Source organism: Desmodus rotundus, chromosome 3, assembly GCF_022682495.2.
Source record: "Desmodus rotundus isolate HL8 chromosome 3, HLdesRot8A.1, whole genome shotgun sequence".
NCBI classification, from domain to species: Eukaryota; Metazoa; Chordata; class Mammalia; order Chiroptera; family Phyllostomidae; genus Desmodus; species Desmodus rotundus.
The window spans coordinates 194,870,407-194,897,331 of NC_071389.1; the positions used below are offsets into that span (position 1 = coordinate 194,870,407).

At 55.1% G+C, this 26,925-nt stretch overlaps 1 protein-coding gene across 3 annotated transcripts in view; it reads right to left on the bottom strand.

The window, feature by feature from the left end:
• Positions 1-16,859, bottom strand: part of TMEM184B (transmembrane protein 184B) — a 47,634-nt gene extending 30,775 nt beyond the window's left edge. Inside the window, exon 1 of one of the 3 annotated variants that reach the window (XM_053919571.1) lies at positions 16,709-16,859. The gene's annotated coding sequence lies outside the window, so the exon portion shown is untranslated. Of the gene's footprint in view, positions 1-16,687 lie in introns of all 3 variants that reach the window. The other 2 variants (XM_053919569.1, XM_053919570.1) reach the window with 2 other exon arrangements.
• Positions 16,860-26,925: the final 10,066 nt, after the last annotated feature.

The following is a 26,925-nucleotide window of genomic DNA, read 5'->3' on the forward strand; positions in this document are numbered from 1 at the left end:
TGTACTAGTGTTCGCTCCCCGGCCTCGGTATCGGCCTGCAGCGACTGCGTCACCCTTTGGGGGAAGAAGGGTATGTGGGACTCTACACACTACTTTTGCAATTTCCTGTGAGCCTACAATCTTTCAAAATACGAATGTTTTTTTACAGTGGTTATCAAGTAGAGATGCACATTGAACTATTTAAGAGTGAAAATAACATGAAGTCTGGGATTTACTCTTTAAAAAGGTAGAGGGAGCACTGGCTGGTGTGGCTCAGTGGACTGAGTGCCGGCCTGTGAACCGAAAGGTCCCTGGTTCAATTCCTGGTCAGGGCACGTGCCTGGGTTGTGGGCCAGGTCCCCAGTAGGGGGCGATGCGAGAGGCAACCGGTGGCTGTATCTCTCCCACATCAATGTTTCTCTCCCTCCTCCCTCCCTCCCCTCTCTCTAAAAAGAAACAAATGAAATCTTTCTTTAAAGGGGGAGGGGAATGGAGTAGATGCAACACAACTGCAAACGTTGTCATTGGGTCCCAACCCCTCGACTGACAGGAAGAAACTCATTATACTATTTGCTCTCTTTTTGTGCATCTGAAAATTTCCATAATAAAAAGCTTTAGACAGCAGAGCAGTATAATTTCCCACAAAACTTGTAATGAGATGGGCCATAGCTCAGGGAGTTATCAGAGATTGACTGGTTCTCCTGTAGAAAAGTGATGAAAAACACTTGTCAAGCCTCGCAAATGAGATCAACACCTCTATCTTCTACCAAAAACGGTTCCAAATTTGCCTGTTTTTTCTACAACCACTGGCTGTCAGAGACGTGCTTCTCGGCGATGTTTTCACAACATTCTCAAGCATGTTTAAAACGGCATCACAATGAAAGAGAAAAGCGCTGCTCTTGAAAGACACCTAGGCTACAACTATTCTACTCGGGAATGTTTCGACTGCAGCAGGATTTTGTTACCAAAAACAGTATCGGTCTGTAACTTACAAAAGCTCTCATAATCTGAACTCTTAAAACCTACAGAACACAATTTTCTAATCTGTTTAAAAAATTTCCAAAGCATCTGAGTGGGTTTGGGACTCATGTGCTAAGAACTTTAAAATACCTTCCATTTAGTTTACAAAAACATCTGACTGGCATCAGGGAGGATGGAAATGTACCAGCCAAACTTCAACAAGCCCTCTGCATGTGCAGCGGACAGGATGGAAAAACGAGCAAGCCGACCTAGATGGAAAGCCAGCGATGCGCCCCCTGGGTGCAGCTGTGCGTCCCTGGACCTTTGTTGCGAAGGGCGGGGCGGCCCTACGTGCTGAGTGTCCAACCCAAACGGGTGGACAGCGGGCCTTCCAACTGCACTCACAGCGCGTGAACGCACTTTCCTAACATAATCGAGCATGAGAAGCCAGGAGGCTTTTTGTACCACCAACAAAATAATTTCTCAATTTTAGATTACTGCATCTTTAGCTCATCCTTTGATTTCCATTGTTGGTGTAGGTTTTATTATGCACATAATGGTAATGCCATACATGCACATAGTTGTAACCACATCAGTATCTGTGTATTAGGGTGTGTGCTCAGAAAGTCTTTCTACTGGCAGGGATGTGTGAGCGAAGTTTGCAGAGCCGACCTGGGAGCCACGAGAAAGCCGGGGCTGGCTCGCTCCTCTCTTCTCCGCCAGGCCTCTGCCTCCCCATCCCAGGCTGCAGGTCAGGAGTATGGTCAAGGTTTGGTCCCACTTCTCCACTGGAGGCCCCGCCTGCTAGCGAGGTCCCTCCATGCCCGTGTCCTTGTTTGCACACCACCCTGAAGGCCTGGCCACAGTCTGTACCTTGTCCCAGGCTCTGAGTCAGGGACTCTGGGCCGGAATCTGCAGGTGACAGGCATCTCTGAGTTTGTTTCTTGGGTACGCCATGCTGCAGCCAAGGCCCCTGGGCCAAGTGAGTTTAGGAATTCAGAGTTTTTCACATTTCAGTAAGGACTATGGTACTGTATATGGTGCCTCGGGAGTCCGGGCGGCACTCCGAAATCAAACACGTAGTATTTCCATAGAGAAACGTGAGATATTTTTAAAGACCATAATTAGTTTTGCATCAATTCAGGTCAGATTTTTGCCATAAAACTAGTTTGCTGCAAACTTAGGAAGACCCTTTGGGATTTCAAGTGTCCTGGATTCCAGAGAGGTGACGGGACATGGGCCTGGACCATCCTCCGGAGCTGCAGGGAGGGTGCAGCTTGAGGAAGCAGGAATCAAGTGTGGTTTGTTTTTGCACTTACTTTCAAATGTGACCATGCCCCTCCCCGGGCCGTGAAAGCGCCAGAGAACAGCAGGAAACGGCAGTCCTGGCTCCTCTGCAGAGAGCCCAGGGTCCTCGGCAGTTTGGTCTCAGCCCCCCTGCCCGCCTCTGTGCCACTGGGCCCCTGTACACGTAGCTCCCCCCTCCCGGCTGCCAGCGTGCCCTGCCCTTTGCCCCATCCTCATGGAGAGTGCCAGCTCTCCACTCACGGGTCAGCCTGAACATCACAGCCTCACCTAAGGGCCAGCCCACGCTGCCCAGCAGCACTGTGCTTGTGCCTGGTACTGAACCATCAGTTCTGACAGTTCTTGTCTCCCGACACCTGAGTCATCTATCTCGAGGACCAGGATGGTGCCAGGCACGCAGTAGGGATTTAGAAGAAGCAATCGATCAATCAATAAAGTGACTGACTGCCTGCCATTAAGCCATCAGATACACAGCGCAGGCTTTCCTGTCACTCGGCCCCGCCCCACCATCGACAGCTTCCAGAGCTCAGCCGAAGGATCTGGACACGGGGCGGTCTGGAGGGAGAGATGGGCCGAGTGAGGGCAGAGGACGGAGGCTGAGTCACAGCCTCTCACACACATCTTCCAACGCGGAAGCCACGCCACAGAGGGCAAAGGGCCTTGTCCTATGTGTTCCATCAGGACACTCGGCCCACTCGACGGCAGCTGCAGGCAGGCGAGAGTCTGCCAAGTCAGAGAGCTTTTTCACCAACCGTCTAGCAACTGTCTGGCCGTTTCTGATTGGGAGCTCCCAATCAAACAGGGCTCGAGGTCCCCTGGGGAAGGGTAGGGCGGTTCAATCTCACCTGTCTTCTGCCCAAGTAGCCTGCAACCTTCTGGAGGTCAGGGGTCATGCCTCCTGTGCAGCTCTAATCCCCAGCACCTCCCTCAGAGCCTGGCCAGAGTTAGCACTCAGTCAGCTTTGCCTGGACTAGAGGACAACTGAGTGACTACCTTTGCCCTTTGCAGTTCCCACCCTAAAGCCTCTGATACCCTCCACCGCCACTGTGCCAGTCCCGGGGAATGGAATGTTGTCCTGCCCACCCCCATCTGCACCCCAACCTGCCTTGACAGTTACCCCTTCTCTGACCTGTGACAGCTTGTCCGTGGCACGTCCCAGCCTCCGCAGCATTCACCCCGGCTATGATTAGCCTTGTCCCAGTAACACCGGGTGAGTCAGGCTCCGGGAGGGCAGGGACCATGTGCCGTGCTGAAGAGGTATCTGACCGATCTGGGGACAGCAGGGACAAAGGCACGGAGGCAGTACGTTTACAGACACTCCGACGGGGTGTGCCCGGCTACTGCTAACGAGCCTCTCGGGCGGCCTCCCTGACAGACCGCCGGTGGCCTCTACCTACAGTTGACGGACGCCCCCTGAAGGCGGCGTGAAGAGGGACACGAAGCCAGAGGTCCAGGAAGAGGTCCCCTGGGGAGTGCCAAGACACAGAGCCCTGCTGGGCCACCAGCCACAGGCTGGGCGGAGTTCACCTAGGGACCAGAAAGCCGGACTACAGGGCCCCAGGGGAACAAGGATGGGCAAACTTAGCTCACAAGAAAAGGAGACCACCCTGGCTGTGTGGCTCACTGGAGTGAGCACAGGCCTGCAAATCAAAAGGTCGCAGGTTCGACTCCCAGTCAGGGCACATGCCTGGGTTGTAGGCCAGGCCCCCAGTTTGGGGCGTGTGAGAGGCAACTTATCGATGTATCTCTCACACATTCGTGTCTCTCTCTCTCCTTCTCCCTCCCTCCCCTACTCTCTAAAAAAGTAAATAAATAAAATCTTAACCATAAAAAGAAAGAAAATGAGGAGTGCCAGTTAATGAATATCCTCTTCCCCTCCTACTGGGGGCCAGGGAGCTGAACCAGACACCAGAGGGCACAGAATCAGAGTACAGGGACGTGAGGGGTCTGGGACAAAATTCAACCAGACCCTGCAAGGCCCGATGAGCCACGCCACACCCAGAAAACAGCACAGGGGTAGGCAGCTGCTCACTTTCCAATACAGGACTTGCCCCATCCTTCTCCAGCAAAGAGGTCTTTGGCTGACTCCCCTTCTGAAGATACCTACCTTTTCCAGAAAAGCTACAGACCTCGGGCACCTGCCTTGGGATTCAGGTATGTCAGAGAGCATCTCATGGTCTCACGCAGATTTTATTCCAAGTTATTTTTATTTCCTGTTGCCCCTTACCCCCACCCTCCACCCCCATTTCCTGTATGGAAGGATGAAAAATGGCCTCCAAAGATACCCATAGCTAAACCCCAACCTGTGACTTTTTTGACAGAAGGGACTTGCAGGTGTGATCTCATTAAGCATCTCTGCTTATCTGCACAGACCACTGTCACAAGAGTCCTCCCCAGGGGAGGCAGGAGGGCGAGAGTGGGAAGAAGGCAGTGCGACAATGGAAGCAGGCGGCACCGGGAGGCACGGAACTGCCAGTTGGAAGAGGGAGGAAAGGGCCGTGAGCCGGAGACTCTGAGTGGCCTCCAGAAGCTGGAGAAGGCAAGGAAGCAGCGTCGTCCTCCCCTAGCCCCCAGGAGGAATGCAGCCCTGCCCACACCTTGACTGCCACCCAGGGAAACACACCTCGACTTCTGACCTCAGAGCTGGAAGGTCACATATCTGCATTTTAAGTTACTGAGTCTCTGGCGGCTTGTGGCAGTAGGAAACTAACACACTGACTTCACAGATGAGGCAGCAGAGGCTCGGAGGGCGAGAGCTGTTTGCCCACAGCCCCCTACTAAATGGGGTCTGTCTCACTGCCCTTGATTATCCTCCCGCTTTGGGCATTTCAACGCCGTCAGGCTGAGAGTGTATTCCCAGCAGGCCCCGAGACCCTGGCCAGTCCTGTCTGGTGGTCTGCTCTTCTTAACACCTTCTGAAATCCTATTTTCACTCACTGGCTTCAGGTCCAAACCGTCGTGAGCTTCAGCCCTAAAGTGTGCGTGCGTGCTCGCTCGCGCGCTCGGGCAGCTGCCATAGCCCCACGGGCCGAGCTAGGCTGGCAGCGTGTTCGCGCCACGTCTCCAGAATATTAACACAGCCCAGGGGCGGTTTGTGTTCTTTCAACTACTACGTTCAGAGAAGCTTCCATCTTCACACCGGGCAGAACCTGACTCGGACACTGTGAATCTGCACTAGCCACGCTCTCCCACTTCAGCGGCTCAGCCCCTGGGAATGACAAGCCTCCTGCCTCTGGGAACTTCTGGGTGGCTGCCTTTGGGGGAGGCTGACCCACATCGGAACAGGTCAACCCCCCCCACTCCCCCCACCCCCGCCTGGCCCCTCTCCAGAGGAGATTAGAGGGAAAGAGCTGCCAGTCGCTGGCCAGTCCTGCCTGGTCAGCCCTTAGAAACAGGATCACATGCCCTCGGGAGGGGGAGGGTCCCCTCTCTCAGTCCCACTCCCCTCCATTGACAGACAAGCAGAGGCCGCTCTAGGGCTCCACATCTCTCCCCCTTCTCCTGGGGCCAGGTTCCCAGGAATCTGTCAACCAGGAAAGAAAAATCACTCAATTCTGTTCCCATCCTTCTCTAAGGGGGTGGGGGAGGCAGGAAAAAAGGGAACAACGAAGTAATCCGAAATCCTTCGGTGAGGGTTCATTCAATTCAGTATTGTAGTTAAATCTGTTTTTAAAATACAAACCAGGCCAAATTTTGATCGCCTCACTTTTCTCCCAAACTGAGAAGAGGCGGACCAATGCTCAAGCCCCTGTAGCTGGCCTTGCACCCCTCTGAATGTGACCGCCTTTCCAGCCCACTAAAGCCGCCCAGCACCGCACAAACGAGTCCCCTTCGGGTGCAGAACCCGGACCCCACAGAGGCCACTGGCCGTGGGGGCAAGCTGTCTAAGCCAAGACCTCCGAACCTGCCCAACCCCGGGACCCCTTCAGCAAGAGGCCTGGCTGCTGCCCGGGTACCGGCCGTCAAAAATCCCAACTCGAGTTCCACTCACACAAGCAGGCGCCACGAGTGCATTCCCAGGAAGCTCACAGGTGCCCCACAGACAAGAACGGGGAACTCCAGAGCAGCCTGCTGGTAACAGCGAGAGGCTGTCCACAAGCCAAACGCCCGTCAGCAGGAAAGTGGACTCAAACCACGGACACCTATGCAGCCGTGAAAAAGAACCAGGACGGCTACACACAAGCTGGAATGGTCTCACAGGAGCATCTTCTCCACGGCTCCACTGATGGGAAGGCCAAACCAGTCAACCGAGAGGTACGAGTACTGCTCACCTCCGGACGGTGGGCGACCGGGAGCCTCCTGGCATGCTGCACATGCTCTGCAGGGTGACCTGGACGGTGGCCTGCACGGGAATTCACAGACATGAAACTCCATCGCCCTGCACACCTCAGATTAGTGCGCTTCACCACAGTAAGTCAAACCTCCTTGATAAGTTTAACATAGATACACACCCTTAAACACCTTCAATGTGCTAAGTCCAAGGGTGTCTCAGATAACACTCCAGCCCATTAGCTTCCAGCCTAGTGGGGGAAAATGCACTGACAGTACCAGGGTGCCCGTGGCCAGTGGGACAGGGACTGAGAGGGGGCCCAGGCCATCAGCATTCCTTGTGATTTGGGGAAGGTGGGAAAGGGACTGGTTAAATGTAGCTTTGGAGGCAGCCAGACCTGTGTCCAGACCCCACTTCTCCCTGTGTGACCTGGACAAGATGTCTGCCCTGCTTCTTCATCCCTAAGAGGGGTCACAGCAGCTGCACCTCACAGGTCCCCCCGCAGGAGGCGGCAAGGGAAGAATGTGTGGCCCTTGCCCTGGCTGTTGTTATTCCTGCTGTGAGGACGGGCGGCCGGGAGCCTGTACCAGGCGCCGGGGTTCACGGACATGCAACAGGCCCTGCCCCCCACAGCTTCCAACCCCCTCAGGAAGAGGGCAGCCTCCACCCCTCTCGCGGAGTGGGGCCAGGAGCCAGCGCAGATGTCGCAGGTCGCCCCAAGGGAGCCCGCAGCCCAGGGAGGAACCAGACGCCCAGGACACAATGTAGAACAGCCTAAGTGTCAGCAGAGAGGAGCAGATAAGGAAGCCGCGCGGGGAGGGGGGTGGGAGGTCAGAAGGCTGTGTGGAGGCAGAAATGGAGCTGGGCCATGCATGGCAGGCAGGCTTTGCGCAAAGGCACAGAGGTCGGAATTTGGCACAGGGAGGGAGGAGCGGCCATTCAAGGGAGGCTCAAGAGGCCCAGGACAGAGGGCCTGGGTTCTGCTACCAGTGGGAGGTTCCAGAGGGCAGAAGAGGTGCAAAATGATGAGGAGCCAGCAGCAGGGTTTCGAAGGGGCCAGGGGGCTGGCTCTTTCTCCAGGGCTGGGGCTGGGGTCGTGCTAACCAAGAAACACCCAAACCTTCACACTCGGTCCCTCTGGGAGACCCAAGCACACTTTTTATTAGGTGGTGGTCAGGGGCCTAAGGGAGGCTGACTGGGCCTTGAAGGAGCAACCAGAGCCTCCACTCTCCTGCACTGGGCAAGAGGTGAAGCTACATTTCTTATGGTTCTTGTCTATACAGTTTTATTTATTTTAATTTGTTTTTAAATCATATATTCACAATTCAAACTCAAAAAGCACGAAGGGTCTGCCGTGAACAGTGCCCTGGCACCGCCCCCACCCCAGAGGCACCAGCCGACCTTCCTGCGAGTCCCCAGAGACCTGCGGAGGAAGCCAGGCAAATGCCCTGAGCATCGCCCAGGCGCAGGTGCCCCGGTCACCACCTGGGCCTGCCCCTTGCACAGCCATCCCTGTCCCTGCTGGCGGCTGCTCCGCACCCGGAGTGGAGTCCCCGGCGTACTTTCTCATGGCTGTGCCACGTTCCACGGTTCAGATGGACCACAGTTCGCCCCTGGCCCCTGCTGATGGACATGAGGTTGCTTCCAATCTTCTGTTATTACAATGAGGCAGCAATGACAAACCTGGCAAATGAGTCGTCTCGCACACGTGTGACGCGTCTGCAAGAAGGGTTCGTAGCAGTGACCTGCTGCGTCGACGTGTGCAAGCGCACACCTGCCATTCTGAAAATGCTGCCACAGGCAGGGAGCCCTCACACTGCCCACCCAACACACGGGCCCAACTGTTGGGGGAAATGCGGACCACGGATCGTTTTAAGGATGGCCACATGAAGACCCAGTAGAGGAGAGCCCTGTCTTCATCCAGCGCCGGGCCAGGAGATGGTTCTGGGCTGGATCAGCCCCTGCTCGCCCGGTACCCTGGTCCACGGACTTGCATTTCCTCACCAGTAAGTGAAGGGCCAGACCCGCTCAGCTCCTCAGCCCCTCCAGCACAGGTGGCTCTGATGCCCTCGTCCCGGGGCAGGTAGACACAACACCCAGCCGTAACTGGTCTCTCTGGGTGAAGGTGTCAGTGCCCAGGGGAGGCACAGGTAGGCCACAGGGTGAGCACTAAGGCGGGGGGTGGACGGAGGGGAGGGGAGAGTCTGAGGGAGTCAAGTGTCTCCACTCTGGCCCTGCTAAATGAGGGACAAGCACCGCTTGCCATGTCCCCTGCACAAGTAGAAGGGCACCACCGTCAAGCAGACATACACACTCCCTGATGGTCAGTGTCCACCACAGACCTGTTCCATCACGCGTGTGCCCACGAGTGAGGACCACCGACACCTCGCTCTGCAAGTGAACGGCTGGCGAGGGACAGGCGGGTGTCCCCTAGCTGACCTCCCTGTGAGTGAGGACAGCTGTGTAAATGCAGCGAGCAGGGCTGGGCTCCCTCCCACGGCCACCAATTCGGCCCAACTACTGCCAACTGTGGATGAGAGAAATGGCCGTCCGCCCGAGTGGAGTGGGAGACACCTCCTGACACGCCAAAGACAGCAAGCGGGAGGAGGAGCGCTGGCCGACCTTCCCACTTCCCGGCGCAGGCAGAGCGCTGCCCCAGAGGGCCAGGAGTCCTGTGGATCAAATCGTGCTTCCACCCTGAGATTACTGCTCTTCCAATCTTTCTGACTAATACACGATGCATCAACCTCTCTTTGTAAAGCAGCTATGTGCTGCTTTGGTAAATACAGATTTTCACGCAACCTACTTGTTTAAAACCCATGGACCTCCTCATCACAGAGGTGAGGCCAAACACCCCAAGAGGGCTCGCTCCGTCTCTGCTACTCAACGCACCTGCCTGTGTCTCCTGCCTCTGTGCACACTTGAGGTCCCACTACCTGGAAAGCCCTTCCCCCTTCTCCACCTGCCACCGCCCCTGTCCATGGGAGCCAGCTCCGTGGCCCTTCCCCCAGGGAGCCTGGCTCCTCAGCCCACCAGCAGGCAGAGCAGGCTGCAGCCTCCTGCACCCCCCCACCCCCGACTTCAACCTGATTCTCTGGCGTCACATTGTCCAGTCTAAGCAGCAAGTCCACCTGCCGGGCGCTCAGAGCAGCAAGGGCACAGGGTTCGACATCGGAAACCTAGATGCTTCCTTCCAGAGGACCTGAGACAAATCCACCCTTCTGAGCCGCAGCCTCCCCTGGGCGAGTTAAAGGAGACAACGCTTGTGAACTGTATGCTGCGAACTGCAAAGCCCCACACGAAGTGCAGGGTGCAGGGAGGGCAGTAATGTTTGCACTAATTAGCATGCCGATAGTTTTTTAAGATTTTGTTTATTTACTTTTAGAGAAAGGGGAAGGAAGAGCGAAACAGAGGGAGAGAAACATTAACTGGCTGCCTGTTGCATGCCCCCAACAGAGGAACGGGCCAACAGCCCAGGCTCATGCCCTGACTGGGAACCGAACCAGCGACGCTTCGCTTGCAGGACGACGCTCAACCCACTGAGCCGTGCCAGTCAGGGAGGTATGTCAATATTAATTAGTATTACTATCCTCCCAAATATCCATTTACCAACACCTATCACCGCTGTGCAGGCACCCAAAAAGATTGCCAATGGAATCCCAGATTCTGTGCTCACTCTACACGGAATAAAAAGCTGGGCGCTGGAGGCAGAGCCCAGGAGCCTGTGCCAGCCAGCGGCTACAGTGGCAGCCTTGGGGTTGCTTATTTTCCCCTCAAAGCTTTTCTGTAAATGATGACCCAGAGGGCCTTGGGGAACAGCACAGACCAGCGAAGTGAGGGTTCTTAGCCACCTGCTCACAGGACAGGCCCCCTGGGCACATGCGGGCTGCCCACAGGGGCTGCAGCAGGGAAAGTAAAGGCACCGATCTGCATGCCTGTCTCCCAGGGGCGAAGCTGTCTGCTGTGAAACCCCTTTCAGGGCAACAGGTGCAGTGACTTCCAGAGCTCTCACTCCACCCTCTTACTGGGTGGGGGTGGGGAACAGCACCCTGGGACCACCCCTGGCCCACGGTACAGGGACCACAGACCACGGCTCCCTGGCAAGGAGACCAGGTAGAACGCTCAAGCAGGTCCCCAAACAGACTTCAGGTCAGAAAGGAAGTCACACACGTACACACACACCCTCTCCTTCGGTCTCCATGCTACTGTGAAGACCTGCTCCCCTCCAAACCAGGCCCCTCCCCTTTGGGGGGGTCTCTAAGTCAGGACCTCACCTGAGCCTTGTAGCACCCAGAAGGTGGGCGGAGCGGGTACAAGTAGCTCCATTAGAGGGCAAGTGAGTCTCCATTCAGTGCTCTGCCCACCCCTCAGGCCATAGTGCCAGTCGGCACAAAGGCTGGGACCTTGTCTTTCCTGCAGAGAATCTGAGATACAGCGGAACTCTCTCTTTTATACCTACCACCAACTTCTTACTAACATGGGGGAAGGCCTAGGACCCGGTGCTCTGAGAACAATGAGCTTAACGCAGGGGCCTGGACAGAGAACACACCCAAACCTCAACGGTGATCGTTCCTTGGTTATAAAATTTGGGGTGATTTTTATTCTTATCCCCCAACTTTTTCTGTGTCCCAAGTTTACTAAAATCAACTCGCACCATTTTCAAAACCAGAGAAACCTGTTCATTGTTTTTCAAAGGCTGAAACACGGAGACCAACACGCAAACTTCCCATTAAATGTTCAGTTGGTCTAAGCGTGTGACTTTTTAAAACGAGGTGGAGGTGGAAGTGACGAGGTTGGGCACAAAGGTTTTCTGGGTGGGATCTTCCCTCTGGTTTCCGCCCCAGAACAGGAGGAAAAGGAGGGGGCCGCAGGGCTTCCTGCCTCTGAGCTGGGGCCAGAGACCTCCCAGACCAGGGGCTGGGCCTCCCCTGGGGCTGACCAGAGGCTGTAGGACGTGTCCTGTGGGCTCCTGATGTGAACTCAGTTCTGATAAACAATCCTGTTCTGACTGGTCTCACTATCCCTTCACTTCTCGAGGACGCGTCCACCTTTATCTAGAGTGGCAATGACATTAACCCATCCAACCACATCACTGACTAAGTGAAAAACTGTCTCGGCGCCCACTCCGTGCAAGGCGCTGTGCCAGACACCCAGCCGTCACCGATGGAAGGCTGGAGAGACCACCCCCCTAGGGCTCCGGGTCCTCCTTCTACGCTCTGCCCAAGTGGAGGGTTTCAGACGCGCTAGAACAGCAACCGAATGGGAACAAGTGCTGCCTGGGTGTGACCCCTGCCTAATGCCAGCACCCCAGCTACTCTGCACGGGCCCCCGCTCCCCAGGCAAAGCAGGGTCCCGGAATGGCACTGCACCCCACTCAACAGAGGCAGAGATGATGGGGGAGTATGAGAAAACCCAGAACTTGGCAACCATCCAATTCTTCTCTCCATGGCCTCCACCCACTTCCCTCCATCTCCCTCCCACCTTTTTTGAGGCGAGACAATCATATTCAGTTAACATTTACTGAGGGCCCACTCCGTGCTGAGTCCCAGTGTCACACAATTTTGTCGACAAGAACTCGGACCTTTGCACGTGCTGCTCATTCTGCCTGGCAGCTGCTTCGTCCCCTTACACGTGGTGACAGCTGAAATGTCACCTTCTCAGAGAAGTGCCCGCCCAGGAGAGACTGTCCTGACGTTGTCTTGGAGCACCTGTGACCACTGTGATTGCTCCAGTGTCAGCTTCGTGAGGGCGACTCCCTGCACACAGCCAGTGGCTTATTTATTTAGTTTTTAAATCAAAGAGGGGGAGACAAACATCAATTGGCTGCTTCTCGTACACTCCCAACTGGGGACCTGGCCTGCAACCCAGGCATGAGCCCAACTGGGACTCGAACCGGTGACCTTTCGGTTCACAGGCCGGCACTCAGTCCACTGGTTCACACCAGCCAGGGCGACAGAATAAATTCGAGGGCCTGTCAGGTAATTATAACAGCCAGTGTGTGCTGCGCATGTACTACGTGCCAGAGGCTGAGCTGGGCTCCTCGCAGACGCTGGATGGTGACAGTCACAGGACAGCTGCACCCTGTCACTCCCATCTTACAGGGGAAGGAAATTCCTCGTTTTCCCCGAAGTAGAACCTGGTAAGCAACCTGCCCAAGGCCATGGAGACAAAAAGAGGGCGAGGCTTCGAGGCATCTCCCAATTCTCTCTCCAAGTCGCGGGACGACTCAGCTCAGCTCCGTGTGCCCCTCTCACCAATGCCCGGGGGTGTTCCTTCCTCCCGTGCCGCCAGAGACCATTTCTGTCCCCTTCCTGAATCCGTGGCCCCCTCTCCCAAGGCACCCAGTTCAGAAGACTTCCCTGAAACCCCCACTCTCACTCCTCAGCTCCCACACCCGACCACCAATGTGGACCTCTCGGCTGTGCCTCAGCAGTGACCCCGTGCAGAGACCCCCCAGCCTTCCAGCACCACGGCGCAGGGACTAGAGCAGCGGGTGAGCGCTGGTGGCCAGGTGCCCCGCACAGCAGGCAGGCAGAGCAGGCATCCCTCAGCGAACCCCTGTGGGATGCAGGAGTTGAGCCTGGCTTTCTGGGTTCCAGCCCCCACTCTGTCCCCACTCTCTGCTGGGCAGTGCGGGCACGTGGACAATGGACAGCCACCACAGCTCTCCAGTGGGAAAGGGAGCCACCCACGTCCATTCTAGATCCGTGGCGTGGGAAGTCACTAAGGACCCGTGGGATCCACAAGAGGCTTGGGTTCCAGCTCAGCAGCTGATTCACAGCTGGTCCCAGAGGACACTCTCATTTATTTATTTATATATTTTTTTAAATTTATTGATTTGAGAGAGAGAGAGAGAGAGAGGAAAGAGAGAAACATCTATTTGTGGTTCCACTAACTGATGCACTCATTGGCTGACTCTTGTACGTGCCCTGGCCAGCGATCAAACCCACAATCTTGGGGTATCGGGGCAACGCTCTAATCAACTGAGCTAACTGGCCACAGTGACTCAGACAGAGCCCACCTTTAGAGCAGACACCACCACAACAGTGGACTCCAAAGGCCTGTCCTGGGTCTTGTGAGGTGGTCAAAACCCGAAACTGCTGGAAGAAGAGAAGGGAAAGGCAGCAAGGACTAAAAAGAATGCCAGTGACCTGCAGGAAAGCAAAGGAGGGCGAGGCCGGGTCTTCTTGGGGCTCCCTGCGGGGGTAAAGGAAGGAGGAGGCAGATGATCATGCTGTCCTGTAACACACTGCTGAGGACGTCACTTCCTCTATGAAACCTGCAGGGCTCCCTGATGACCCCCCAGAGTCAAGTTCAAACTCCATAGCAGGGCCTTCAGGGTCTTTAGGCCCAGGCCTACCCCAGCCGGGTCTGGGATGGGAGGTATGTCAGGCCTCTGCGCCTCTGCCCAGGGGCTCCTCTGCCTTGAACACCCCTTTCTCCAGGAGCCAAACGCTCCTTGTCCTCCAAGGCACAGGGCTTTTGTTTCCAGGAAGAATTCTGGGACACCCCAGGCCTAGTAGGGGAAGGGCTCTGAGGTCAGACCCTCTGGCTCACAGCTCAGCTCCAGTGACCAGTCCCACTGTGACCTCCTGGGCTGCCTCCTCTGCCACGTGTGACAGTAACTGCTCCCACCTCACTGGGTGGGGCGGGGGGGGGGGGTGTTGAACTGGCCACTATTTCATGAAAGTGCTTTGAACTGCGCCCGGCACACAGTAAGTGCCAAATAAACAAGCTGTTGTTCCCATTGCCCTCCAGCCCCTTCAGGGCCCTGTTTCTTCCACCAGTAAGCGCCCGCCTCACACTTATTTGTTGCCCTCTGGACCCCTCAGCCAACCACAGCCTTTCAGAAGTCATGACCCAGGCCTCAGGCCTCAGGCCTCGCACGGTGCCGGACACGTAGTAGGTCTTCAGGGAGTACTCAATGCCAGTGAAGGTCCTATAGCAGACCCCACAGAGAGCTCTCCCAGGGCCCAGCTGCTGGCCTTCCACACCCCACACCAATCCCCGTCCGAAGGCCCCACAGAGCCCGAAGGCCTTTCACTGTTACTGGGTTTCCAAACAATAAAGGCTGCACTCCGCCTTACCCAGGCGGTTTCCACTCCAGGGAATTCACAGGGAGAAAGGAGCACAGCAGGGACTGGAAATAGAACGAGCCCCTCTCGGGGAGAGAGCTGGGCTGGCCCACCAGAAGCCAGGAGCAAGACCTCAAAGGCAGAGGGGAGAAAGCAGCCTCCAGACAAAAGCCGGAGCTCTGGAGAACTCGGCCAACGCCAGAGAACTAGGACAAGGAGATCATTCACAGCGTTCTGCCTTGAAGCTCTTCTTCCTACCCACCTGGAGAGCTTTAAAAGGGGTTCCTTGTACAACCCACCACCATGTGGGAACAACCTACAACACAGCCAGAACCCCGGGCTGCCTGTGGTTCTCAGGGGGGAATCCGCAGTGCCTTTCCACCCACACTGGCTATGGGGGCCTCGGGTCTGGACTGGGGCCACCATCCGTGTCCTCCTCCCCACCACACTGGGAGCCTCTGGGTGGCTGAGCACCAGGTCTCACCGATCTTCACCCCTGTGCCCCTAGCACGGCGCCTGGTGTGTAGCAGGCGCTCAGTAACTTACAAGGCAGCAAGGTCTGGCAGCAAGGGAAAGGTCCTGATTCAAGGATGACTCCCTCCAGGCCTGCCACACACCATGAACAAGCAAGTCATGCACCCCCCAGCCCCCTGCACCGTGTCTGTTTCCTCGCCTGCCCAACGGGGTAACCAGCTTCGCACTCCCACAAGTGCTAAGAGGATGGACTGGGGAAATGCACTCAGAAATCATGTGTTTTCCCGCTTTCTACTTCCTCAGACCAATGCTGGTCACCCCTCAGGCTTCAGCTCAGCTGTCCCCTCATGTCACGTCCTTTCTGCCGGCCACATTGCCCCTCTCTCAGCACCCAAACCACTTTGTCCACACTTTATTGTTTCATATTTTTCACATCTTTGCGACTACTTGTTTCTAAGTTTGATTCCACCACTGACCTCAGGGGCTGTATACAGGGGGCATCATGCATTTGTGTCCAAGGCCTGACAAAATGGGCATCAGGCCTGGCTGCTGGCGCCCTCCCACCCCACAACCCCAGTTCTGATACACACAGCACTCTTCGACAAGTCGTCCTGAAATGCAGAGCTTCCGGGGCCCACCAAGCTCGCAGATACTGGAGATGAGAAGGGACGCTGCAAACAAACCTGTGAAGGAAGTCTCACCTGAGGCCCCTGCCTCCTCTGGAGGTGCAGGTGAGCCTGTTTGCCTGGCTGACTCGGCAGCGCAAGGGCCTCCAGGGCACAGATTGCTGTTTCTTGCCTTACATAAAGCACAGGCAATCAGATAAATAATACATGCCTTCAGCTCACACACAGGTATCAGGCGTGCAAACACTTGCTTTGTGACACAGTGCCCGGGGTGTGTGTGTGTGTGCCTGGCTTTGCACAACCCATGGAAGGTGAATTGGGAACAGATACCCATGTTCACCCACAACCCCAAAACCTTGCCATGGCCCGGAATCAACTAGCTCTAGACCCCAGCAGTGCACCCAGGGAGCAAATGTACAACCCACACACCCCACACCAGTCTCTATGGTCTCTTTCAAGGCGAATATCCTTGGAGTCCCAGGTTCCCGTCGGTGCCCCTCCAAGCAGCTGACCTGTATGCAAAGCATTTACACCCTCCCTGTGAGCAACCCAAAAAGCCTCGCCAGGCCAACCCTCCCAAGATCCCAGCCACCCGAACAAGGCAAGGGTGCCCCCCCACTCACTCCGCGGTGCCAGGCGTCAGCACACCCACCGGCGCACACAATCCCACTTGCAAAAAGGCTATCCATCCGCCTGCCGTCTCCCCCAGCCACCTCCACCGGCAGGTCCAATTACACTCCAGACGCCGGCGCCGCCACGTTGGCGAGGAGGGGGCCAGGGCACACCCACGGGCGGCCCCGGGACCCGGCAGGGATAGGGGACGCGCAGGGCGGCGGACATCCCCACCCTCCTCAGCCAGGCCGGGCCCCTCCGCCCCTCCTCTGCCCGGGATCCGTGGTCCACGCGACCCGCGGGGCGACCCCTGCACCCTGCCTCTCCAGAACGCGGCAACCCCCCCGCCCCCAGGAGCCCACAGTCGTCCCCCCAGGGCCTCTGACCCGAGGCTGACCGGCGGGTACCTCAGGAGCCCATGGCGGCGGTGGCGTGTGCGAGCGACGCGCGACAGCCGGACTGTGCGGGTGGGGCGGACAGCACAGCAGCCGGAGTCTAGTCGCCGCGGGCCGCGCGTCCCGGACACAGCGCTGCACAGCCGCGGTGCGCCTGCGCACTGAGCGCGCCTCCGGGGAGGGTGGGGCGGCAAGCGCGGGGCTGAGATCACCCGGGCGGCCTTAAAGGGGCCGCGCCCCGAACTTCCAGCTCGCCTCCGATTGGTGGGGTCGACTCAGGTTCCCCTGCCGCTAGCCAACAAACCAGCCAGGAGTCGCCTTCCCCGCCTCAATCTGACCTCCTAACCCTGCCCACCTGGGTTAGAGCTGCTGGGGGCGGCGGGGGGCGGCGGGGGGCGGCGGGGGGCGGCGGGGGGCGGCGGGGGGCCGAGGGTGGGGGTGCGGTCGGCGGGTCAGGAACAGATAGGGTTTTGGGCTCCAAGCTCGGTTCCAGATATTCTGTCTGGTGCTTCCCTTGGGCCTGTTATGAAGATAAAACAATGTACTATAATGGCTGTCGAGTGAAGAGTGCGTGTAGAACTATGTAATGAATGCATGCCGAAGTGCTGCGTGCAATCATGCCAGATGAAACTGCAAAGCAGAGAAAGAGGCTTTTTCCCACTCTGCGCACTGGCATTTTTTTCTTGCCGCACCTTGTTCTGGGCGTCCTAACTAGCAAAGCTTTTCAGATGGCATTAAGCCGCCTTAGCCCATTGCCGTTTCTGGCGTTGATGTTGCTCAAGATCCCCAAATGTATTCCTCTTCCCAGCCCAGATTCCTCCCCTGAACTGTTCACTCAACACCTACTTGAGGTCCAATGGGCTTCTCACAGTCAACATGCTCACAACACGACCCCCCTCTCCTCCCGAACACAGGCGAGACCTGCTCCCTCACAAGCCTCCCTTTACCAGCGATTGGCGTCTCTGTCCTTCCTGCGTCCAGGCCAGAAACTCCTGGAGTTATTTTTAAATCCTTCCTCCAACTGGGGCAGGAAATCCTATTGACTCTACCCGCAAAACATGTCTAACCTCTGATCCCTTCCACCCCATCTGCGCTCCTACCACCCTTGTCCAGTTTCTGCCCAGGATTATTGCAATATTCTTGCTATGGACTGAATGTTTGTGTCTCCGCAACTTTCAAATGCTGATATCCTAACCCGCAATGTGGTGGTATTAGGAGGCGGGGCCTTTGGGAGGTGATTGGGTCATAAGGGTGAAGACTTCATGAATGGGATTAGTCTTTATAACAAAGACTCCAAAGAGCCCTCTAGCCTTCTTTCTGCCATGTGAGGTGTCCATGTAAGAGTAAGAAAGTTCAAAACTGTCAAGAATTTTGATGAGTGTATTTGAGCCAAAACTGATAACAATTGCCAGGGAGCAAGATCTCAGATGCTTTGGAGAGTGTGTGTTTTGCAGTTTATTTTACATATTTGAAATTAAAGAAGGACTGGAAGGAGGATTACATGAAGGTGGGAGAAAGCAAAGCAGGGATTGGATTACAGGAGAGTTAAGATTCCGTGCTCTCTTGAAGGTGGTTAGGCTTATTTCAAAGGTGTGTTAACCTAAATGCGCCAAAAGCAATGGACAGGGCTTGCTTACGGCAAAGATAAACCATTTACTAAAGAAGTTATGCGCCTGGATTATGATTACCCACCATGACCTTCCAGTAGGAATTTATGATCAGATCACCCTGGGAAGTTACTTTCCATACAACCCCTTTTTCATCCACAGGGAATAGAAGTCAGCAGTCTACAACCCAGAAGAGCAATCCCAACGGAACCCAGCCATGCTGGCACCCTGACCTCAGACTTCCATCCTCCAGAACTAGGAGAAATAAAATTTCTTGTTCATAAACCACGCACTCTGTGGTATTTTGCTATAGCAGCCCAAACTGACCAGGGTTATACAATGCTCTCCGACTTGTTTCGCTTTTTCCAGCCTTGCCTCCTGCCCTAGTCTATGTCAGTATAGGAGCCAGAGGGATTCTTTTACCTAAGTCAGAACATCACACTTCTTTGCTCAAAACCTTCAATTGCCTCCCCACTTCACTCTCAGTAAAAGCCCAAGTCATTACCAGTCTCTGCAAAGTCTTGCTTGATCTGACATTCGACCGCCCCAGGCGTGTCTGACCTCATTTACCTTCTGCTTTCCCTCCATCCTGCCTGGCCCTTACTGTTCCTCGAACAGACCAAGCACACTCAGCTCCATCCTTTGCTCTGGCTGTTCCCTCTGTTGGGATCGCTGTTCCCTCAGATATCCGAATGGTCCCTCTCTCACCTTCTTCAGGGTTTGCTCAAATGTTCACCACTACTTCAGGCCTACCCTGACGACCCTAGTAAAACTGCCAAACCTATCAAAAGCTCTATTTTTTTCCCCATATCACTTCATTTCTACCATAACATGTAATGTGTCTGTTTTACCATCGGTTTTCAGGCAGTCAAACCCAAGCTCTGTGAGGACTAAGACTTCTGCCCTTTTTGTTTCCCGATATAAGCCCAGTATTTAGTACAAGGACTGGTACAGACAACACACTCAGGGAGTATTTGAGGCATGTACAAAGATCCTCTTCAAAGAGTTCTGTAGAAAACCCCTTCCCACACCCCAGTGGGAAGTTGGTCAGGGCTAACCCAACCCACTAACAAGGTTTATCTAATCATCAGTTGCTTGGTAATCTGTTGTTTAGGACTCCCCAGCTCTCCCGCCCCCCACACAGGCCCCTCCAGGGCAAAGTCTGCCGCTTGGCTATCACCATAGTTTAGTCTACACTCAGTGCAGAAAGCTTACCAGTCAGACAGACTCTGACATCCCCTCCAGAGCGGCCAGGCCAAGCTGCAGCCAAATTCGGGTTCTTAGCCCTGTTCATCATCCAGAGAGCTCTTGGGTCTCAGCTTACAGAGGCCCCAGGCTGGTGGGGCAGAGGCAGGTGGTGAGTATTTTTAGGCTTGTATTGCCAGAGAAGGCCCCAAAACAAAAGTCACCTGGCCCAAGTGACAGACATAGCAGGTCAGCAGGTGGCACTGGGACCCCCCCGGATGGTTACTCCCTGCCCTTCCTAACCCTCTCCCCAAGGCTTTCCAAAATGAAAACAAACATCTACTCCCTCCTTCCAACCCCCTCCCTGCCACGCAACACGCAACTGCACATCCATCCAGGGTCAAAGTTGCTACTCACCTTGGTCCCCTCTCCCCTCCGAGCCTGGGACCACTGCCCTGGTTCAGATCCCCTTACTTCTGGACAGTTATAACAATTCTGCAGCCCACCTGTCACCTGTACACCTGCCTGCTGGCTACTGATGCCTTTTTCTACCTCCAGCAGTCAGATATCATCGGTTCCTTCTTGATCCGCACCTCTCCCATTCTGTTTTGATTAGTGTCTCCCTAATGAAAAAAAAAAGGAAATAATCTGAAGCTCATCAAATAATAGTTAAATAAGTTATGGTAGATCCTCACAATGGCATATTGTGGAGATAGTAAAATAGCCTCTTTACACATTTCAAAAACATGAAGAAATGATGAAGAATAGCATTGAGTAAAAATAAAAAAAGCAGTAATAAATTTGCAATGACAGCCTGGTTTGAAGTCTGTTTTTTTAAAAAAAAAAAAAAAAAGCTTAGAAGAAAAACTGGAAAGAAATATAACAAAATGTTAACAGTGGGGCTTCCTAAGTGATGGGGTTGTAAATATTAATTACCTTCTCTTCCCCATGCCCCTTGTTTCTTTGTATTTTTCAAAATATGTTTGCAAAAGCATGCAATATTTTCAAAAGGAAAAGAATAATTTATTTTACAAAATAAGAATAAAGAATAGTTCTCTGTAAAAATTATAAGAGCCCTGGCCAGGTAGCTCGGTTGGAGCGCCATCCCCAATACGCCAAGGTTGCGGGGCAGACCCCCAGTCAGGGAACATACAAGAATCATCCAATCTGCCCTGGCTGGTGTGGCTCAGTGGACCCAGCGCCCACCTGCAAAACAAAAGGTCACAAAGGGTCACTGGTTCCATTCCCAGTCAGGGCACATGTCTGGACTGCAGGCCAGGTCCCCAGTAGGGGGCGTATGAGAGGCAACCACACGTTGATGGGTTTTTTCCCCTCTCTTTCTTCCTCCCTTCCACTTGCTGTAAAAATATATAAATAAAATCTTTTTTAAAAAAAGTCAACCAATGAGTGCATACATAAGTGGAAAAACCAGTCGGTGTCTCTCTCACTCCTCCATCTCTAAAAAAAATCAATAAATTAAAAACATATTTAAAGAAGGGATTTCTTGTTCCCTTCCTTTTTCTTACGGTGCATCATAATTCATCTGAATGCACCTGTCTTCCCACCAGACTGAGGACCTCTCAAGGGTAGGGACCAAGATGAACTGGTCCTTACCAGCACCCAAAATCCACTCCTAGCATCTGGCAGCAGAGCACAGAGGAAAGAGCCGAAGCTTCAGCTGTGCAAGCTGATGAGTGGCTGAGAGCCCAGGGCTCTCCGGATCCATTTACCTGCCGCCTCTGTGTCTCCCTCTTGTCCCTGAGGATGCTGAGGGAGCCCTGGCCAGTGCGTGGTGTGGTGGGCAGAGCACAGGCCCGGCTCCGTTGCCTCCTAGCAGTATGCTCTCGGGCACGTGGCTATGCCTCTTGGAGCCTCAGTTTCCCCATCAATATGCGTAAACATGTTGGCCCAGGACTTTGCGCATAGCTGACAACCGTGCTGTATTTATAGAGCATGACCGCTGAGGACCCAACTAACTTCCTACCTGAATTAGACCCTTTTGGTGGCAATGGACAAAAACCCGATCTAAACTGAGTTAAACAAAAGAACATTAGACACATGAGGAAGTACAAGGCAGAGCTGGATTTGAGGCCTTACACGTGGTCATTGGGACCTATTTCTCTGTCTCTCGGTGTGCGTGTGTGACTTAAACCTCAGAAAGTTTCTGGAGTCGGGAGCATGGGTACATGCACAGGGGGCAAACGAGGATGAGGCCTTAGTTATCTCTGCATTCCCGGAACCTGACACACAGCTCTGGCATTAGTGTCTGCTTCTTCACCACTGTTTACTGAGCGTTTACCAAGTGCGGGCCATGTACGAACCTCTTTATTATCTCAGCAAGCGGGAGTGGCTGCCCTCAGGCAGACGAGGAAACTGAGGCACAGAGAGGCATTATTACTTGGCTAAAAACACACTGTGAGCGGCCTGGCAAACAGGAGGCCCCCGTGGGTGTTTGGTAAATGAACCCAGGACCCACATGGGCCTCCACAGGGACTAGGAAAATCAGGCAGCAAGAGAAAATGCTTCCGACCGCTTGCAGTCCCTCCTGGTGGGGCGGGGACCTTCAGGGCGCCAGTGGCCATCAGCAAGCAGAGCAAGGCCATTCTGGAGGGTGCGTCGGAGGTGCGTGTGCGAATCCGGCGAATCAGGGACGAGGCTGGTGAGGATTTACAGGGTGCTATGGAAGAGCCTGAGCTGGAGACACAGAGGGAGGGAGCTTCCCTTTTGTCTGTCACACGCACACCTGCACCTGAAACAGGTGAGAAGCGCCCCCGTCCCAGCTCACCAGCCAAAACAAACAGGCAAATGAACTGGGCCAGAGAGAAGGACATGCTGCCGGCTTCCTTGGAGTCATTAGGAGCGCGGCTCAGATTCCTTAGGGAATCCTGGGTTGTACCAACTACCCTGGAGCACTGACGTGGGGAAAGGGAGGTCCGCCGCTGTTCAGGGGTGTGCAGGGGGCTGGGGAGGCAGCGGCCAGGGTCTTCTCAAAGAGGCTTTAATCAAAGGGAGGAGGGGAGCGGAGGAGGAAGCAAGAGGCCTGGGTGTCCCAGGCTCAGAGCTCCAGTGATTTGGGATGGCTTCAAAGGAGCCCCACCTTAATCACGGGTGCTTTGAAGATGATGGGATGAAAGGCCTTAGGAGGCATAATTACCTGAGATTCTCCCAGGGGCCTGCAGGAGCCCCAGTGACTGTCTTCAGGGATCTGTAGTGAGGCTGGGGGGCTGGGGGGTAGGAAGGTAGGGGGCTTCCTCAAAGGGGCAGTGCCCCAGGGCTGGGCCCTCTGCTCTCCTCCCCGTAGTTGCTGGATGGCCTGGGCTCCCATCCCATCAGCCTCTCCTGCGTGGGCCCACAGCCTCGGTGAAGCCAAGCTCTGGACGTGCAGCTTCCTGCACCTCAGTGGGCTCTGGGATGCGGCCTTACAAGGTCAGTCGGGAGGACAAAGGTGCTCTTGGCTCCCCAAGGCTAGGGTGAGAGAAGTGGGGACCCAGAGCAGGCCAGAGGAAGAGGAGGAGGAGGAGGAGGAGGCGAAGGTGGCTCTGTGTCGCCATGGCAACATTTATGCTGCACACCAGACCTCTTCTCCCTCACCAGCCCACGTGTTGGCAGGGAAACAGGGCCCCAGAGAAGCGTGGCTGGAGCGAATCTTAGACGTCTGAGGACTGGGCAGTGCAAGGCTGGACCTTGGAGTGTGTTTATTCCTCCAAATGATTCGATATGTTTCTGGGGCCGCCTGTGATGTGATGTGTGGGCTCAGCATTCTGAGCTGCTATTTCCATATCTGTTTCCGAACTAGAGTGTGGATGGGGGAGGGGAAAGGGAGCGAGAACATGGGAGTAGAAGGTGTTCTTCCCTTTGCTAAAGCTGTGCTGGAGTGGTCCCATTGGAGCTGGCCTCAGGGGTCTGCCGGTGGGACATCAAAAATGCAGGTAGGAATGGAGAGTGGATGCCACCGCCTAAGAGGCATAGGGAGTTGTATTCTGTGCAGGTGATAAGGGCAGGGGAAGTGACTGAACCGAGTTCAGAAGCAGCTCAGCCCCACCCTGAGTCCCAGACCAAGTTCTCCCTGTCTCCCCTGACCCCCACCTCCAAACCTCCTGCTGTCCTGCCATTAACACCCACCCTCTAGGGTTCTTAGGCCTCCAAACACTTGCAGGCCTCTCAGGCCTCCTCCTACCAGCGGCCCAGCCTGGGACGTGTCCCTGCTCAGCCTTCCTCTTCCTGTCACCCTCCTGCGCCCAGCGCCTCCCTTCTCACTTCCTGCTCTGAGCTCCCCCACAGTCAAGAGGGTCACCTACTGGGAGAATTCAGAAGAGTGGTGCCCTGTGTGGGGGTTGAAGGGTGGCGACCCTGCACAGGAGGGGTCACGAGGGCACCTGCTGGAGTTCTGACAGCTGCCTGTCTCCACCAGGTGGTGGCTGTACAGACGCATGGAAACAGGTAAAAGCCGTGTGGAGCTGGACGCTCGAGATGCGTGCATCTCTCTGATTTATAGGTCAATTAGGGGGAAAAAAGATCCTAGGGCAAAATTCGTCAGCCAGGGCCTCCTTTTGCCGGCCTTCCCCTTTCCACTGCTTTGTGGTTTGAGGCCGTCCAGCATGCCCTCCTTCCTGATGCCCCACCCTCCCAGCTCTGCTCCGCCCTGGCTGGCCGGCCCTCCTGGGTTTGGAACCAATAATGCACGCTCCCCCTGTGATGCACCCAGGTGCCCGCCGGTAACCACAGAGCCCCAGCACTCCTTCCTCTCTCTCCTCTCTCTCAGTTGGCTAAGAACTGGTTCGATCACCCTCCCCTCTGGATGCCCTGCCAGGGTTGGGACCCTAGCTCTCAAGCCCTTCTCCCTGCCTTTCTCCTTCCTCCAGTCTTGCTGCCCACTGTTGCCATATGGCATTCTTCAGGTTTACAACCATCATGTCCTCTCCCCCAGTCAATGGCTCCCCGCTGTGCGGGTCCTGGAAGATGGAAGCCAGGTGAGGCCGCTGGGCCTCTGCCTCCTCTAGCCCTGGCTGCTGTGAATCTCTCCCTCCCCCTGTGCTGGAAACTTGTGAGTATATCAAGGTAGTTCGTACCTCTGGGCTTTTGAATGTGGCAGTCTTTCCTCTGCTTGAATGACCGGCCCCCACCCCAGCCAAATTGCCTTTCAAGGCTCAGGTCAAAGATCTTTGAAACCCCTCCCTTGATGACACCACAGTCCCTCCCTTCTCTGTCCCCAGTTCCCACTGGATTCTGAATTGGGATGAGCCCTTTGCTAGCCTGTGTCTTGCCCCTGACTAGGCTGTGAGCCCCTGGAAGCCAAGACCACACACTGTGTCTGAAACAGTAGTTACAAAAGGTGACACCAGGATACGGGGATACAAAGTACAGCACAGGGAACATCAACAACATTGTAACGGCTCCGTATGGGGCCAGGCGGTACCAGATTTACCAGAGGGATCCCTTCGTAAGTTATATAAATGTCTGCTCACTATGCTGTACGCCTGAAACTATGTAATACTGAACGTTAACTGTAATTGAAAAACACTTTTTAAAGTTTTCCTTAAGTTTTAGAGAGTCGGGAAGGGAGAGAGGGAGAGAAACATCTGTTGGTTGCCCCTCACGCACCCCTAACCGGGAACCTGGCCCACACCCCAGGCATATTCCCTGACTGGGAATTGAACCTGTGACCCTACGGTTCACAGGCTGGTGCTCAATTCACTGAGCCACACACCAGCCAGGGATGGAAAAAAATTAAAAATATATATATATGTAGTTACCACTACTGAGCACTCCGTGGGCTGTGGAGCCAGACAGTCTTCTCTGTGCCTCAGTTTCTCATTTACACAATGGGCATCATAGCCACCCTGCCTCAGGGTCTTTACGGGCACAGGCTTGGGGGCAGGTCCGGGCACAGTGGGCTCTTACTGAACTCAGCCTGCTACCCTCTGCAGCAGGTACTACCCTCACCGCACAGAGGAGAAAACTGAGGCCTAGACAGCGCCCAAGGTTGTAGAGAGGTCGAGCTGGGCCCTATGGCCTCCAACTCTGTGCTCCCCACTTCTCCCCCTGTAGCCCGCCCCCCTCAGCCCAGCGCCTGGCACCCCGGGCAGCCACAGGAGCCCGATGTTTGTTGCACTAAGGAAAGTGACTCACTGAGTGGCACGCGTGCCCTTCCAGTCCGGGCAAAACTTCCTGGTGCTCGCTAGGCTCACTTATGGGGAGGGAGGGAGGAACACTGGCTGGCTGCCGTCCGCATACACCCCAACCCACAACCTAGACATGCGCCCCGACCAGTAATCGAACCCGTGACTTGCTCCAATCAACTGAGGCTCACTGGCCAGGGCTTGTGATTCTAACTTTTTTAAAAGCTTCATTTTTGTACATGTAATCTCCAAAAATTGAAATTAAACCACAAAGCAGGCGGGGTAGGGTGGACACGTGAACTCACTGAACTCAATGAAGACCACACAGGGTGAGGGCTGCTCACCTGTGACACAGAGGAAAGAATTTCAGGTTACTTCTGGGTGCTATACTCTGACAGCACATCCTTAGTGAGATCTATTCTAAAGGAAAAGAAGTCGGTAGTCTCACACTTGAGTGTTTCATGTCAGATGTCCAACTAGAGACGTCCTGGGGGGCGACGTGGCCCGGCAGCCAGGAGCAGCTTGGGATCGGACTCCTGTCCCCTACCCCAGGAAGGTCTTTCTGGGACTCACAGCCTGCAACTCAGGGCCCTAAGGCACTTCCTGGCTTAACACACCCCTATCCCTGACGGCTGTGAATGAGGACTGCCTTTGCCTAAACCTCGCCTGGAGGGTGGACAGGAGACCCTTCCTGAGGCTGAGCCAGGCTGTGGGGTTGCAGGGCCTTCAAATGCCAGCACTGGAAAGGACCTTAAGTGTCGGGGTTTTGAGCTATGCCCAGGGCTTCAGAGTGGCTCACCACAACCACCCAGAGCCCGCCAGGCGGAGGGCTGCCTGTGTCAAGACTTGGATGAAGGAGCCACCCAAGGTCACCCGTGGAAAGGGCGCCATTGACACCCAACTCCAGTGCCCATGCTTGCAGGGATCTTTGGTCAATAGCCGGGGTGGGGGGGGAAGGTTTCACATCCTAGTTCTGCCACCAGAGCTGTGTGAACTTGACCCAATTATTTCGACACTGACTGTTTCCCCACTGAAGGCAGACAGATGAATAGACCTAATGAGAATTCTTGTGTGGACAAGATAATGTTGTGAAGAGCCGCTTGAACCTTCCTATTCTGCGTGGTCCTGGGCCTTGGGCAGCCCCTGGAGCTCATTGGGATGCAGACTCCCAGGCCCCAGCCCAGTCCTCCTGGGTCAGAAACTGCCCCCGGTGGTCTGTATATAGTTTCTGAAGCATTGTTTTAACCCCTAGCCCCACTCTCTCCCCGCCTGCTGGGGAGACACCCGCAGAGCACAGAGGTGAACCAAGGGCTGCCCG